Below are 14,156 nucleotides of genomic sequence, written 5' to 3' on the forward strand. Positions count from 1 at the left end.
GGTTGGTCAAACAGGACCTGCCTCCCATGAACCCGTGCTGTGCTATGCTACACTATAATAAGCACAATGGCATCTTAGAAGAGTGATACACAGAATCTGTATGTTATGTAGAAAATATACTAAATTTAAGCTGTAATGTTCTCCAAACCTCTGTCCATATGGCTATGCCTGAACTAGTAAACTGAGTATACCCAGGGCTCCAGTCTCACGATGAGGTCAAGTGGAGCAGAACAGCTGCATCCATGCTATTAAACTACTTGCTCTCTGAAACAGGGTGTCCACACTGGGAATGTGCCTAATGGCACATTAGGCCTCTGTCCTATGATAACTCCAAACCTTTTTTGGAGATTTGTTTTGGAGAATTGGCATGGGCCACAACAATGCCATGGTCATTCAAAAAACTTAACGATATAAACATTCAAATTCCAGTGCCTGCGAATGTTAACTGGTCCTGACTCAATAATATAGACATAACTGTGTTTTCCTACAATAAGGAACCACAAAATAGTAAGCATAGTTCAACTAAATTAACGGGAATAATGGTAAAATTTTGCCCTGCCTTACTTCCTCTTAAATATGTATCACAAGACATCAGGTCTTCAGCACCAATTATTTCAACTCTGAGTCTGCTCTTACTTGTGCAATCCTACTTGCTAGTAGGCATAGTCTTTCTTACCCTTTGATTATTTTCTCTTTTTAAGTATGGAGACCTGTCTTCTAGTTATTTAGAATTTGGCAAATAGGATAAACAAGTCAGATTTCTCGGGTAGCTTAAGTGAACCTTTCCCAGGTTACTATCCATGGCAGACAACTTTGAGTTTATAGTTTAATTTTTCATGAAGTACATGAACAATATAAGCAAACAGACCTGCATGTATTAGGGTACTTTTTACTTGAAGCTTCTCAGTATAATACTCTTCTTTGTTTACAAGAACGTGAAGGCCTCGGAGTCAGACAAACAGAATTGCAGTGCCCGTGGCCTGGCTGGAGTTGGAGCCCAAAACCCATTGCAAAACTTCCAGGCTCTGAGTTCTAATCTTGCAGCAGAAAGTCTGGAAGTGCTCGCACTTCTCACCTAAGTGGGGTTTCATGGGGGCTTTTAGAAACCCTGCTGGTTTATGGGGCGTCATTTTTAATAATAAGCCCAGGAAATTCCAGAGGAGTAGAAAAATACTAATGCAGCACCAATGTCTTTGGAATTGCCTGACCAACTAGAGCTCAGTCATTCTGGCAGCATCCCAGTTCAAGTACTGGGGAAAAAAAATCTATTTAAACTTAACTGATGCAAATTAAGACAAGATGTATTAATAATAGCTGTCAACATAATTTTAAGAAAAATAGACTGAGAGTCCTGGTATCAGTTTTTAGTGAGATTAAAAGTTTGAGACATGAAGCTAGATGAATGGATGTAATATACTTAATTTTGTAAAGTATTTTATACAGTCTGAGAAATTGTACTTCAGAAAATAACCTGACTAAAAATAGTGATATGTAAGTCGACTAACTAATAGTTATCATAAAGTTATCATAAAGTAGCTAGCAATAGAAGCCATCATCAAAGCAGGAAGGTTTTATATTGCACATGCACCTGGTAGCAGACTTCATGCTTTTCACCATTTTCTTCAGTAGCTTTAGCAGTATATATAATTTACTTTTCTTCTTGTGAACTATGAATCTGATTCAGAAACATATGTTGAGTTAAAGAACATGAGAAGTCTCATCAAACCCAATTGGATTCCCAATGATAGGCTAAAGGACATAAAATTTAAACCGCTCAAATGCCCAGAAGTCAATGCATGATTGAGAGTTTTGCAGAACTGGGGGCCTGCACACTTTTATCTTGGAGCATTTGTATATGAATGCCATGAGTAAAATATTCTGACTAATCATGTTATTCTTTGATAATTTATTACCGCCTTACTGTTAGCTGAATATCTCTTTCCCCTTGACAAGTCTCCTGGGAAACTGAGATGAAGTTAGTCTTTTATCATTATCTCAAGTTTATCTTTCCAAATGCTTTTATTATATTGATTTTGGAAGCAAGCATATTAAGGCAGAGATATTACAGGACTGTTGTACAAAATGGTATTGTCAAATACCATGTAAGTGAATTTAGGTCTTATCACAAATATCTCAGAGGTAATTTAGGACTAAGTAAAAAGAAGTAAATCAGTTCTTGAGCCCTAAGGCACCTTTCAATAGTAATAGTAATAAATCAGAATGATAGCCTAAAACAGCCACTGATTTTTCCTCTTAATCAAATAAGATCAGAACCAAGCCATCATTCCAGCAGAAAAAGCAAAATTTAATTAGCTTATCTAACAGTGTCATTTAGTGAATCAAAAGCTTTGAAAGGTCAATGAATTTTGCCCTTATCATCTCATTATCTTCCATCACTAACAAGATATCATTAAGCAACTTCATGAGAGCAGTTAATGTAGCAACAGCCAGCAGCGCTGCTATAATTTAAAGGGAAATTCCAGGCTGTTTTCAAATATCGATTTTTATTACATTTTTCATTCACAGAAGTCTCCTAAAGGCCATTGGAAGAAGGAAAACAAATACATTATTTTACATTATTTCCATATTTGTTTCTATTTCGGAAAAAGCCAGTAGAGCACTTTCATCATCCTTGTTGTTCAGACAGGCACACCACAAAATACGTCTGCAAGAATATACACAAAAATACAGCTGAAATGCTTCATTCTAATACCACTAATACGAGTATAAACTCCATATAACATCCAACATTATGAGCTGTCTCTCAACAAAACTGTTTTAGAGGTCCTTGTCCCACCCTTGCACAGGCAAGCTCACCTCCTACTATACATTACGTTCCTGTACAGCACCACATGGTCTGTTCTATAAATGGGACCAGTGAAAACAGCTGGGTTCAAAAAAACAACTACTGTGCACGCCAAAGGTCATTTCACTGGTCTGCTTTAGAGCACAGATACACAAACAGCTGAACGAGTACATCTGAGAGGGCAGCAACCTGCGGTGAGGCAAAAGGCTGGGGTGGGAACCTCTCACTACAGATTTGCCTTTAGAGCAATTCCAGTGAGGAACTGCACCCTGGAAAGTAATTTTGCGGAGTTATGCTGAGCGCTGCTGCGAGGCAAATAGTAACGCATTAGTTAAAATAATTTGTTTACATTCCCTAAAATCAATGGAAATTTAAGATTTTCTTGTCTGAAAGCACAGAGGGAAGGCAAACAAAATAACTTGCCGAGGTTATCTCCATCAGATTGTGATCATTTTAACATAAGTCAGATCCGGAGCCTAAACTACCTACTGCTGTCCCACTGAGAGGCTGTCATGGTTTCGGAAAATGCATGCTCTTAGCTGAAAAACCACATATGCTCTCAGCTAAGATGCTTTCCCTTTCTCCCCCCCACTCTTTATTTATTGGACCTATCTGGTATAAATTGATTTTGCTATCTTTTTTTTCACAGAAAGCTAAAAAAAGGGCTACGGGAATTCACATATCTTACCCTATGCTGCAACAGAGTTTATATGGCAATCCTTCATTGTGAAAGGATACAGGCTTTACAAAATCAGAAGTCTTAGCTACAATGGAATTTATCTCCTAAAAAAACAAGATCAGCAGTTTTAGACTAGATAAGAACTTCTCAGATAGGAAACCGCATACCCTGTCTGATAGCAGCACATATCTGACTCTCTGAGACATGTGATGAGGCAGGGAAGGGTGAGTAAACTGTTCTCCTGATCCTATTCCCTCCTGCTGTTGCCACAGCCATCTCTGCTCACTTCCCAAGTCCATTCCCCAGGCAGAATTTTCCTCTTAACCAACCTTTCACACCCCCACCACCCTCCGAAAAATGAGAACCATGCCTGTTTCTGCAGGTGTGGGAGCAAGTGGCTTTCTTGCTGGCTTTGTGCTCTAGCAACCGCTGCTGCTTCACCATCTGCTGCTCCTCTTTCGTGTCTCCAAGCAGCTGTAAGTAAAGCTGCTGCATTCAGTTCACATTCCAGGTTTTTCTTAGCAACCACTAAGGCTAAAAAGAAAATCTGTTAATGAAAACTGAGATTCTGCAGTCACTGCATCAGTACTAGACGTATGCCTTATTGACATGAATTGGACCCATCCAAGGGTTTATCCAAACCATGGTCAGAGGGAACTGAGCGACAGGAAAAACAGATGATTAGGAATTTTCTAGCAAAGCAGACTTTTTCTTTTGTTGAGAAATATTGATTTGCTGAAACTGAAAGGCAAGTTTTCACAGGGAGCTAAGCAGCCAGCTCACTGCAGCTGTGTCTTAACTGGGAATCTGAGCAACATAAGAGCCTTAGATTCAGTCCTTTTGCTACCTAGCAGCCTGGAAGATGTGGTGCTCTGAACTGCTCTTCAGTCCACCAGTTTCCCACCCCAACCACCTATCACTACAATACTATCAGTATGTGCTGGTTTTGGCAGGGATAGAGTTAATTTTCTTCATAGTAGCTAGTATGGGGCTATGTTTTGGATTTGTGCTGGAAACAGGGTTGATAACACAGGGATGTTTTAGTTATTGCTGAGCAGTGCTTGCACAGAGCCAAGGGCTTTTCTGCTTCTCACACCACCCCACCAGCCAATAGGCTGGGGGTGCACAAGAAATTGGGAGGGGACACAGCTGGGACAGTTGACCCCAACTGACCGAAGGGATATTCCATATCCCATATCCATATGATGTCATGCTTAGCATATAAAACTGGGGGAAGAAGAAGGAAGCGGGGGATGTTTGGAGCGATGGCGTTTGTCTTCCCAAGTAACCGTTAGGTGTGATGGAGCTCTGCTTTCCTGGAGATGGCTGAACACCTGCCTGCCGATGGGAAGTAGAGAATGAATTCCTTGTTTTGTTTTGCTTGTGTGTGCGGCTTTTGCTTTACCTATTAAACTGTCTTTGTCTCAACCCACGAGTCTTCTCACTTTTACTCTTCCGATTCTCTCCCCCATCCCAGCAGGGGGGAGTGAGTGAGCGGCTGCGTGGGGCTCAGTTGCCAGCTGGGGTTAAACCACAACACAGGAATAGGCAAGAATGTAAGCTATGAGGGTTTATGAGGTGAGATTTAGCCATTTTATTACTTACAGGCTGAAGTCCATAGCTGAATGCAACTGGGCTACAATAAGAACTTTTCTAATAGTTAAACATTAAAAGGTTAATCTCAAGACAAATCCATAGGGTCTGGGTTGATAACTGTAGGAATTTTAATAGAGGAATTGTGTGAAAAAATCTGTTTAAAAGCACTCATTACTGGTATGCATAAAAGAAGTGCAGTATTTTTTTTTCAGGAAGGTTTATACCATCTCTGCCACTCAAAATATAATAGTATCTGTGTTCATAGAGTACAAGAGTCTCAGGGCCACACTTTCAAGCCAGAACACATATTTTTGCTTGTGATTTCACAAATAGTAGAAGTGAAAGATGAAATCCCATTTTACTAAGATTAATATAAAACACCATTTGATCAGGTGAACTTGTTGTTTGTATAAGCAATTGATAATGCAGCAAAAGAAAGAAATTAAAATGCAAGTCATTGATATAAAGAATTAAAGAGTCTAGAAGAGCCTATAAGATCCCTCAACTGTGCAAGTTCTTTTGACAAAACAGTCGAAAATATTTGTATCAATAATATACCAATTAGCGCTCACCGAATATACGTTAACGGGGTAGACCATAGCAGCCCCAAAGGAAGTGTAATGATCAATTGTGGCAATAATCCACAAATTAAAGATCTCTAATAGTATGCATTCACTTGATAGACTGCAAGCGTTTTGAAAGAATGTTGCATTCTATCATGCCAATGATCCATGGATTAAGGGCTCACATTTATATAGCACACTGTAATGGCTTTGAGGGAGCCATTAGGGTCTATCATGTCAATGATCCATGAATAATGAGAGTTGTTGAAGAAGTATCTTTCAGTCCATGCTGCAGTGCTTCAAGGATGTATCAACGTGGCTTAAGGTTTAGCAAGTGTAATATACTTTATGTAGTACTTCTTACACTTGTTTTTACACAGTGAATAATCACAGTATAGAAAGCATATGAAGGCAAAAGTAAGAAGTGCTGCTTAAAGGGGAAAATAATGTTTTATTTTCCTTCAGTGCCTGACATAAATTTCTGGCAGCAATAATCTCTTACTGCCCACTTGGTGCTAATTCATATGGTGTTCATAATATCACTATAATCAAAAGCATGTAGGCCACAGGCAGCCTTTGCAGCATGACAGTAATCAAGGTTGTCGTCAAGGTGGAATCAACAGAGTTTTGAGGGGTTAGGTAACTCCTAATAATAACTTAACTAGTGACTGTTCAGTGTTATGTGAACCCCGCTCTATTTTAGTTTGACTTGATGATCATAGGGGTATGCGTAACTGTAGGTGTGACAAGATTTCTGACCAAGTCTTCCCCAAAACATTATGTCTGCACAAAGACTTAAAAGTCATAATTAGCTTTAAAATAAATCTTGATCAAATACAAGCTCTTCCCATAGGTGTTCAAATCTTGTGAAATCTCCAAAGTTCATAATTTTGAGCATGGTTGAAGGAATGTGAGAAAAAAATCTTTATACATTAAGAATATTTTCTGAAAATATCTATACTAATGCGGTTCAGCGCACAGTTTATGAAGATGCTCGTCTTAAGATTCTTCCATCCATCCCAAGTCACCTCTTCCTTAGCAATTACCTCCTCCTGCTCAGGACCTCCTCAAAGACAAAGTGAGCTCTTGGCCCTGAGAACACGTAAAGGGGGAGGAGGGAGATATGCCCTGCCCATGCGTGGCTTGGCAACATCATCTTGCTGTTGTATTTCTCAGTGACTGCCTGTCCCAATGCCTATGGATGCTCTTGGGAAAGAAGGGACATCTTTTCTGCAGGATACAAATAGGGGGAGGAAAGGGGACAAGAGGAAGGAGCTGTAAGCAGCATTCCTGTCCCAGCTTGTTGCCACATCCAACTCTTCTGGCAGGAAGAGAAGCAGAGGAAATATTTCCTGCTGTGGCTAATGTCTTTACAGGCTACTGCAGTCTGGCTGCAGTCATGTACAGACAACTGCAGCCCACTGGATCACAACACTGGGAGCCAGCCACCGCAGCTGCTAAGTTTGGACCAGATTTGAGGGTAACTTCTTCAGACAGTGTATAAGGAAATTTGAGTAGAGATCAAACAAGATGTAATGCGAGTGTTGGCAAATTCACCAGCACAGCATGTAGTGACTCCTACAGTCATTGAGTCTTAGTTCAAGCTCCATTCAGAGCAGTGGAAATCCTCCTGTTCCCATCAGAGGGGGTTTTTTCCAGATGGAAAGTTATAGTTACAGCTCCAAAGGAGCTCGGCCTCTCTTTTACAGTCAGGAGTGGGAAAGAGGAGATAACTTCAGCCAGTCTTTCTGGTGGACATCCCATGCACTCTCTGCCAATAGTTGCAAAAACCAAAATTATACCTCTGGCTAGCCTCACTTTTCTCCCTCATCTTTGTAGCTTGATTTCTCATTCCTTCCAGGGCAGATGGACCAGATGTAGTGGTATCGCTATATGCTCTAAAGCTAATGCACTGCACACAGAGCCGAGAATTTGGCCAGGTGACAGAGCCTCATATAAGGATTTACTTTCCCTCCACCCCACAACACACCTTTTTTTTTTCCTTCTTCTTCCTATTTAAATGGAAAGGTATCACAGCCAATGCCTTGAAATGCTGTTCAAAATAAGCCCTAGTTTAGTGACACCCAAAGTAATCCAAATGAAGTATATGATTGTTTATGGGTTAAAGAAAAAGAAAGACTTAAAATACATTCCCAGTATTTAGAATGGCTTTTTGCTATCATTTCATGTACTCATTTCTCTTTTTCAAATTATTTTTGCTGAAATAACAACCTTTCTCTCAGTCTTTGTCTGCTTTACCAGTTTGATCTTAAGTAAAGCCACAGCACTGAATTTGTGCTACTACAGATTGTTTCCACGGTTAGGACTGAAGTCATAAATACACGATTGTGAATTCATTGCATTACCAAGCTGAGATGTGGGGTAATGAGGGAGAACAATCCTATTCAGACACCAATATCTTCAGCAGTATCTAGTGCAATGTAGAGTATTACAAGCAGAGAAAATTGCTTTTTGTGCAGATATTCTCTTTTCAAAGAAACCTAATTGATATCTATAATAGCAGAACATATGAATTGCAGAAAACCTTGAAAAGGGTACTGGTCTTTGGCTACTGCCATGAGCATGAGGTTACACCCCAAAATACAGGGAACATGTGCATCAAGGGCATTGAAGTGCAATTTCGAATGCAGTAAAAGCAAAGGAAGAGGGAGTTCAGAGAAACCACAGCCTGCATTACCAGCTGTCACCTGGCCTCCTGGTTCAAGGGTAGAAGCTAGAACCAACGACAGAGCTGGGCTCTTTAAAAAGCATGGGCTGGAATATGTTTTAGGTTCCAAGGTCACTAGATGGGAAGCTTGAAGTTTGTGTCAGGTGTTCAGGCTTCCTTATAACTTCAGAAGAGAATCCAAAGTGCCTGGTTCACTGAGCATCTCAAATGAAAGTATGACTGGATGAAATATAGAAACAGTCCACACAGGAGAAAATGCCATTAGGTCCTCAGTTTTTCTATTGCAGGCTGGAATTAGACTTCATACATTTTCTGTAGACAGACACAACGTCAATTCAAAGGTAGAGAATCACTTTTTTTTTGAGGAGTTCGAGGGATTTTACTGAAGAAAGGGAATGCCAGGTCAAGATTCTTTGACACTGAAGAGGAGTTGAAGCTAGGTCACCTACCGGTTGGGTCAATGCGCTGCGCTGCTGTGGAAAAGTTAAAAGGGGCATGAAATTTATCCCGTGAATAACCTGCTCCTGTGGTCATGCTCAGAGCATGACAAATGAATCAGGGGATTTAGGCAGAGAAACCGTTTCCGGATCTTGACTAAGCTTAGTCAACAGGATATTTGAACTGAAGTTTTGTCTGTGTGCTTGAATACAAAATTGCATGTGTCTGGAAGATTTAAGGTCCAAAGACGCTTATCTAGTGAGACTACAGAGCAAGAGAGCTGAGATATGGGGATCATTCTTTTGGATTCAGATATGTTGGTATTTCACAAGTGACCAAACTGAATCAGTTCCTGGATCCTCTTTAACATTCCATCTTTCCAGTTCTTGTATTTTTAGACAATAATGATACAAACACATTCTTGTTTTTTAAGTAGAAAATCTTGAAAATTATTCAGAGAGAAAAAATAAGCTCAACTACTCACCAGCCAGAAACTCAAGATTCTGGTCCAGAAATGTTAAAAAAAAAAAAAAAAAAAAAGAAAAAAACAGGAAAAAAAGGTAAAAGATATCTTAAAAGTAATACAAAAGAAAGGAAAATCCCCAAAAAACAGCAAGAGGTTGTTCATAACTATTTTTAATGAATGAGAAAATGGTGATGAAAATAGAAATATGTCTTGCATAGTGATCTGTCAGCCTACCTACCTATTGAGGGTTATTATTATTGAATCTATTTTAAAGGGTTTAATTTTATGTAACTGCAATTCCATATTCACTTCTGAATAGCTTATGAACATATACTGTACTGTAACAACTTATTCTAGTTAGATTTTTTTCAGAAATAAGGCAAAATACCTGTGCATATTATTGTGAAAGAATGGGGTTACCTGAACCAGTGAACAGGAAGTCACTGTAGTATGTTCATGGTGGTCAAAACATAGAAGAGGTCATTCATGTCAGCTTTCTCTCACTTCCCTTGCCCTATAATTTTCTGTCATGCAGTTCTGAGATATGAAAATGTGCCAACAGAATCTAACAAAGGATGTGTCTGTGAGTCTGTATGTGATGGGGGTGAGAGGAGAAGGTGTGCTTGGTCAAAGCACTCTACCCTGTTCCTTATCTCTGAAGTTTTACTGTGTCATCTGTAGTTACTATGGAAAGCTAAAAGTAACAGGAACTGTAAGTTTGAGATGAGTTGTTTGTAGAAGAGCAATATATAATAAATAGAGGATTGAGTCACCTTAAGATGAGAAATTTAAGATTTTGTTTATATTAAAAGGGAAAGTGTTGCTACCTAACTCTCCACAACAAGTGAGGAGGCAATAGCAGTCGTCTGTGCCCAGGTTTGCTGTAGAGTAATGTGAGGCTAATAGCCATTTTCCTGTTGGATAAAAATGAAGAGTTGCAAAGGCACAGTTGAGAAAGAGGATGTATTCCTTTCTTTGGAGATTCATCTCCAGAAACTGGCCTCTGAGCAGCAGCTATGCATAATCAGAGTTTCGCTTGCTACAGTTTGTGACTCTTGCCTCTTGTCTTTTCTCTGTGGACCTCTGAAAAGCATCTGACGACTTCTGTATAATCTTCCTTTAGGTAGTGGAAGACTGCAATTTGACCTCTCCTTTTGCTTCTGTACTCCAGGCTAAGCAAACGCCGTTCCTTCAACCTCTCTTGTATGTTGTGTGCTCTGGCAACCTAACTGTCCATAAGTGTCCCTTCACCAGACTCTGTCCAGTTTGTTGTTATTTGTTCTGTCCCAGAACTGCATGCCAAGCAGAGGTTAATTAGCTCTTCCCTTAGCCTGCTGGCTATCTGCAGCCCAGTATGCAGATAGACTTTACAACTTCCTATTAAAGACACAGGACTTTAAAATAATGATTTTATAGAGTGTTTTACCAGGCTTGGCTAAAAAAGGACAAAATGCAATAGATGACACTTGAGAAAAAACTTGGTCTATTTGAGACAGTTTCATAAAATTGCTCAACTGAAAAGTTTGAATTGGGACAGGAGAGAAACTCTTGCTTTCTTAGCTGAAATAGAGGCAATAGATGTGATAGTTTTGTCCCAAAACTGTTTTCTTTTTTGTCATCCTTACTGCAACCGTTTTCCAGCTGGATTTGAATTTTCTTGGTTTAATTTTTTAGTTACATGGGTTTTCTTTTGATATTTACTAGAAAAATCCATGTGTTGGAAAAGCAACTGTTACCAGGTGGATATACAAGCACTGTATAACAATGTAGCCTTTTATCATTTCTAGTATAGAATATTCTTGTCATTATTCTAAGTGTCTAGAATTTGATTGGTTTGCTATGATATAAAAAAAAGTCTGGAAAGTTTAATAAATAATTGCAATTAAAAATCTTAAAATACTATGCATGCAGATTCTGTCTGATCTTCCACTGAAATTCATTTTAATTCATGATCAATTAGTATTCCATAAAAATTAAAGGTTACCCAACAACAAAAGAATTATGGCTCATTGCATAGAAAAATGAGCAGGGAGTACAGTTTCTTGATTAGTTAATAATAGCAAAACATTAACTTTCCCAAGGTCTTTGTCAGCTCTGAAAGCACCTCCTATTGTATAATATCTGTTTATAAAAATGTACTTTCAATATGTACTCTGAAAGAAAGAATATACAAAATGTGGATTTCCTGTTTCAACAAGGCTACCTAAAGGTCAGTTGTACTGACACAGTGTGTGTGTCTCCTTCGTATTAAGTTCAACAAGTACAAGACAAACACAGAATCAAACTTGGCAACTGTTACTCAAGTGTGCAATCCCTCTTCCTAGAGGAAGTTCAATGTCATATAACTCCAAAGGATAACTTCTGTGAAAAATTAAATATTCCCCTGAGTAAATACTGTAGAGGAGGCCATGTAGCCCTGAACATTTCCATCTGCAAAATAATTCCAGTAGTAAGTAAATGAGCATAAAGCTCTCAAAGTCACAACACAATCTGTCTGAATTTGGTATTTTGGAGAATAAAGGATTGTGGGGGAACGAACTTTTAAAGTAAGAGACTACCATAATAAATCTCTCTTTCCTTTTATTTCCTTCACGTGTCAGATGAGCATGAAATTATTCACAGACTAAATAGTTTTCTTGCTAAAAAGGTATTTGTAGTTTCACTGAAATGAGTAACAAAACGGGATCATACCATACTGAACAGTTTTTTTCAGTGGAAAAAAAAAATTGATTTGCAAAATGGAAGAGAGGATAGTGGAGGGAGGCCACCTCTTCACTACCCCTACTACCCTAAATGCCCTACTAGTGACAGATACATGCAAGACACAGATAGCTAAAGGGCTTGTTGGTGACAGTGGTCTTTCTAAAAAATGCTTACATATTAAGTGAACCAGTTACTGAAAGGAGCATATCCCACTTCCCCCATATTGTTACTTTATTGAATAATTCTTCATTACTCCACAGGTTAATTGCTGTGCTATTTACATGTTCTTCCAGGTGAGCTGATGAAGCACTAGTCATCACTCCTCATCTCCCTGGGGAGAAAAAAAAGATGAAAATGAATTGAGAGAACGACAATTACAATGCAATAGGGAAAAAGAAAGTAGGTGAGAACAAAGGAAGAAATACTAGTGAGGAAGAAGTTTTTGATTCAATGCTTTATTTTTTTATGGCGAATTTGTATGCTTTTGTAATCACACATTTCCATAAGTATGACTTTACCTTTTCTGCAATGTATTGCCTTCTTAGCCAAGCTCATCACCATGATAGGAGATTACTTCAGATGGCTTAAAGATGACAGGGTGCGAGGAAGATATGATTGTGATGAGCTGTCACATATCCCGCACAAGTTTCTCTCTGCCTGCCCCACTGTGAGTGCTTAGAAAACAGTGGGCATCATTTCAAAATAAAAGAACAAATTCCCCCAAATTCTTTTACTTCAGATGATGGGGAACTCTGCCACCACAGATGGCAGTGCCCTTTTTTAATGCTGCACAGATATATCTAAACGTGGGCCTAATGATAAAGAATCTGCATTAGATGAAGGCTTAAATATTCTGGATATCTGAACATTCTGAACACTTTAATACTTTGAATCTAAACTTTGGCTGCTATTTTTTTTGAACGAGCTATAGCACAGTGACATCCAGGGACAGGCCAGGGCCCAGGTTCACAGTTACTATGCCTCAGTAATCTGTGCCACAGGTTTCAAGAAACAAACATAAAACTGAAATATATAACAGATAGTTTCCATACGAGTATCCTGCAATGGAAATGTATACCTGTAATTGTGAAAAGAAAGATGTCTTTCTTATTTTTAAATGTATAAGGAGTTGTAGGGAAAAGTTTTGATGCAAGACTCTGTTTCTTCAGGTAAAATTTAAATTGGGATTGTTATGGATAGTAATGCATGAGCAACAAGCAAATACATTAATTTCTCCTTGCACCAATTGGGAAAAAGATCACAGCAGACCGGTAAATATAACACCCAGAGGTGAGAAAGAAGCATATCAACCATGAAATTGTGTTAATTCAATAATTAAAGTGAGTCTCAGTTCCAATGTAGGCTCTGGTTGTGTAGCAAAGATGTGACAAAACAATTGGGAATGGCAGCCCATTACACTCGTATTAATTGTCAGGAGAAAAGAGTTCCAGTAAATCGAACATTTTATGAACACTACAGCATATTTAGCCTTGGACCTGGTATCATCTCATTAATCAAAGCAATACACAGGGAGTGAAATTTCCACCTGAGTTTAGTTTTGAGAAAGAGGCAGCGAGAAGTGGGAGTGTCTTGTCTTTGTTCCCAGACGCTACAGCAAAGCCAGGCTTTGTAGTGCTCTTCCCAGCAAGAGAATGAAAACAGTGCTGTAGGGGGAAATTAATTATTATCAGGGACATTCCAGCTGGAAATCTGTGTAGCTGCAAAACGAACACGTTTCAAGGAGCTGAGTGTTTCCTGCTGATCATGTTAGTTTCCCTTGTGCTTTAATGGTGTCAAAACTTCTATGGAAAAGCAAGTCCTTATCCGGGCTGGCGAGGAATTTAGTATTTGATTTTGCATTTTTAAATTTCCATTAGTTTTCCATGTGCAATCCCAGAGACGTGGAAGAAAGAGAGAGACTCCCAGGTGAGATCAGCGGCCCAGTGACTGGAATCTTCATCTGAAATCTGGAATTACCTCATGTCCCCACATCCAATGTAAATCACCTGCTTAAATAGGCGGGTTTTGTCTGGGTTACTATCATTTATAAAAAACCACCAATGGATGTTTTTGACAGAGATTAGAGTAGCCCACAGAGATACGGTTAATGTTCGCCAATGAAATGTGTTGCAACAGAGGCAAATTAGGGAGTGAATATCCCAAGAGGGTGCCTTGGCCATTTGGCTGCGCTGTAATTAGTGTTTCTTGTCAACATA

The sequence above is a fragment of the Calonectris borealis genome, chromosome 1, assembly GCF_964195595.1.
Source record: "Calonectris borealis chromosome 1, bCalBor7.hap1.2, whole genome shotgun sequence".
Classification (NCBI taxonomy): Eukaryota; Metazoa; Chordata; class Aves; order Procellariiformes; family Procellariidae; genus Calonectris; species Calonectris borealis.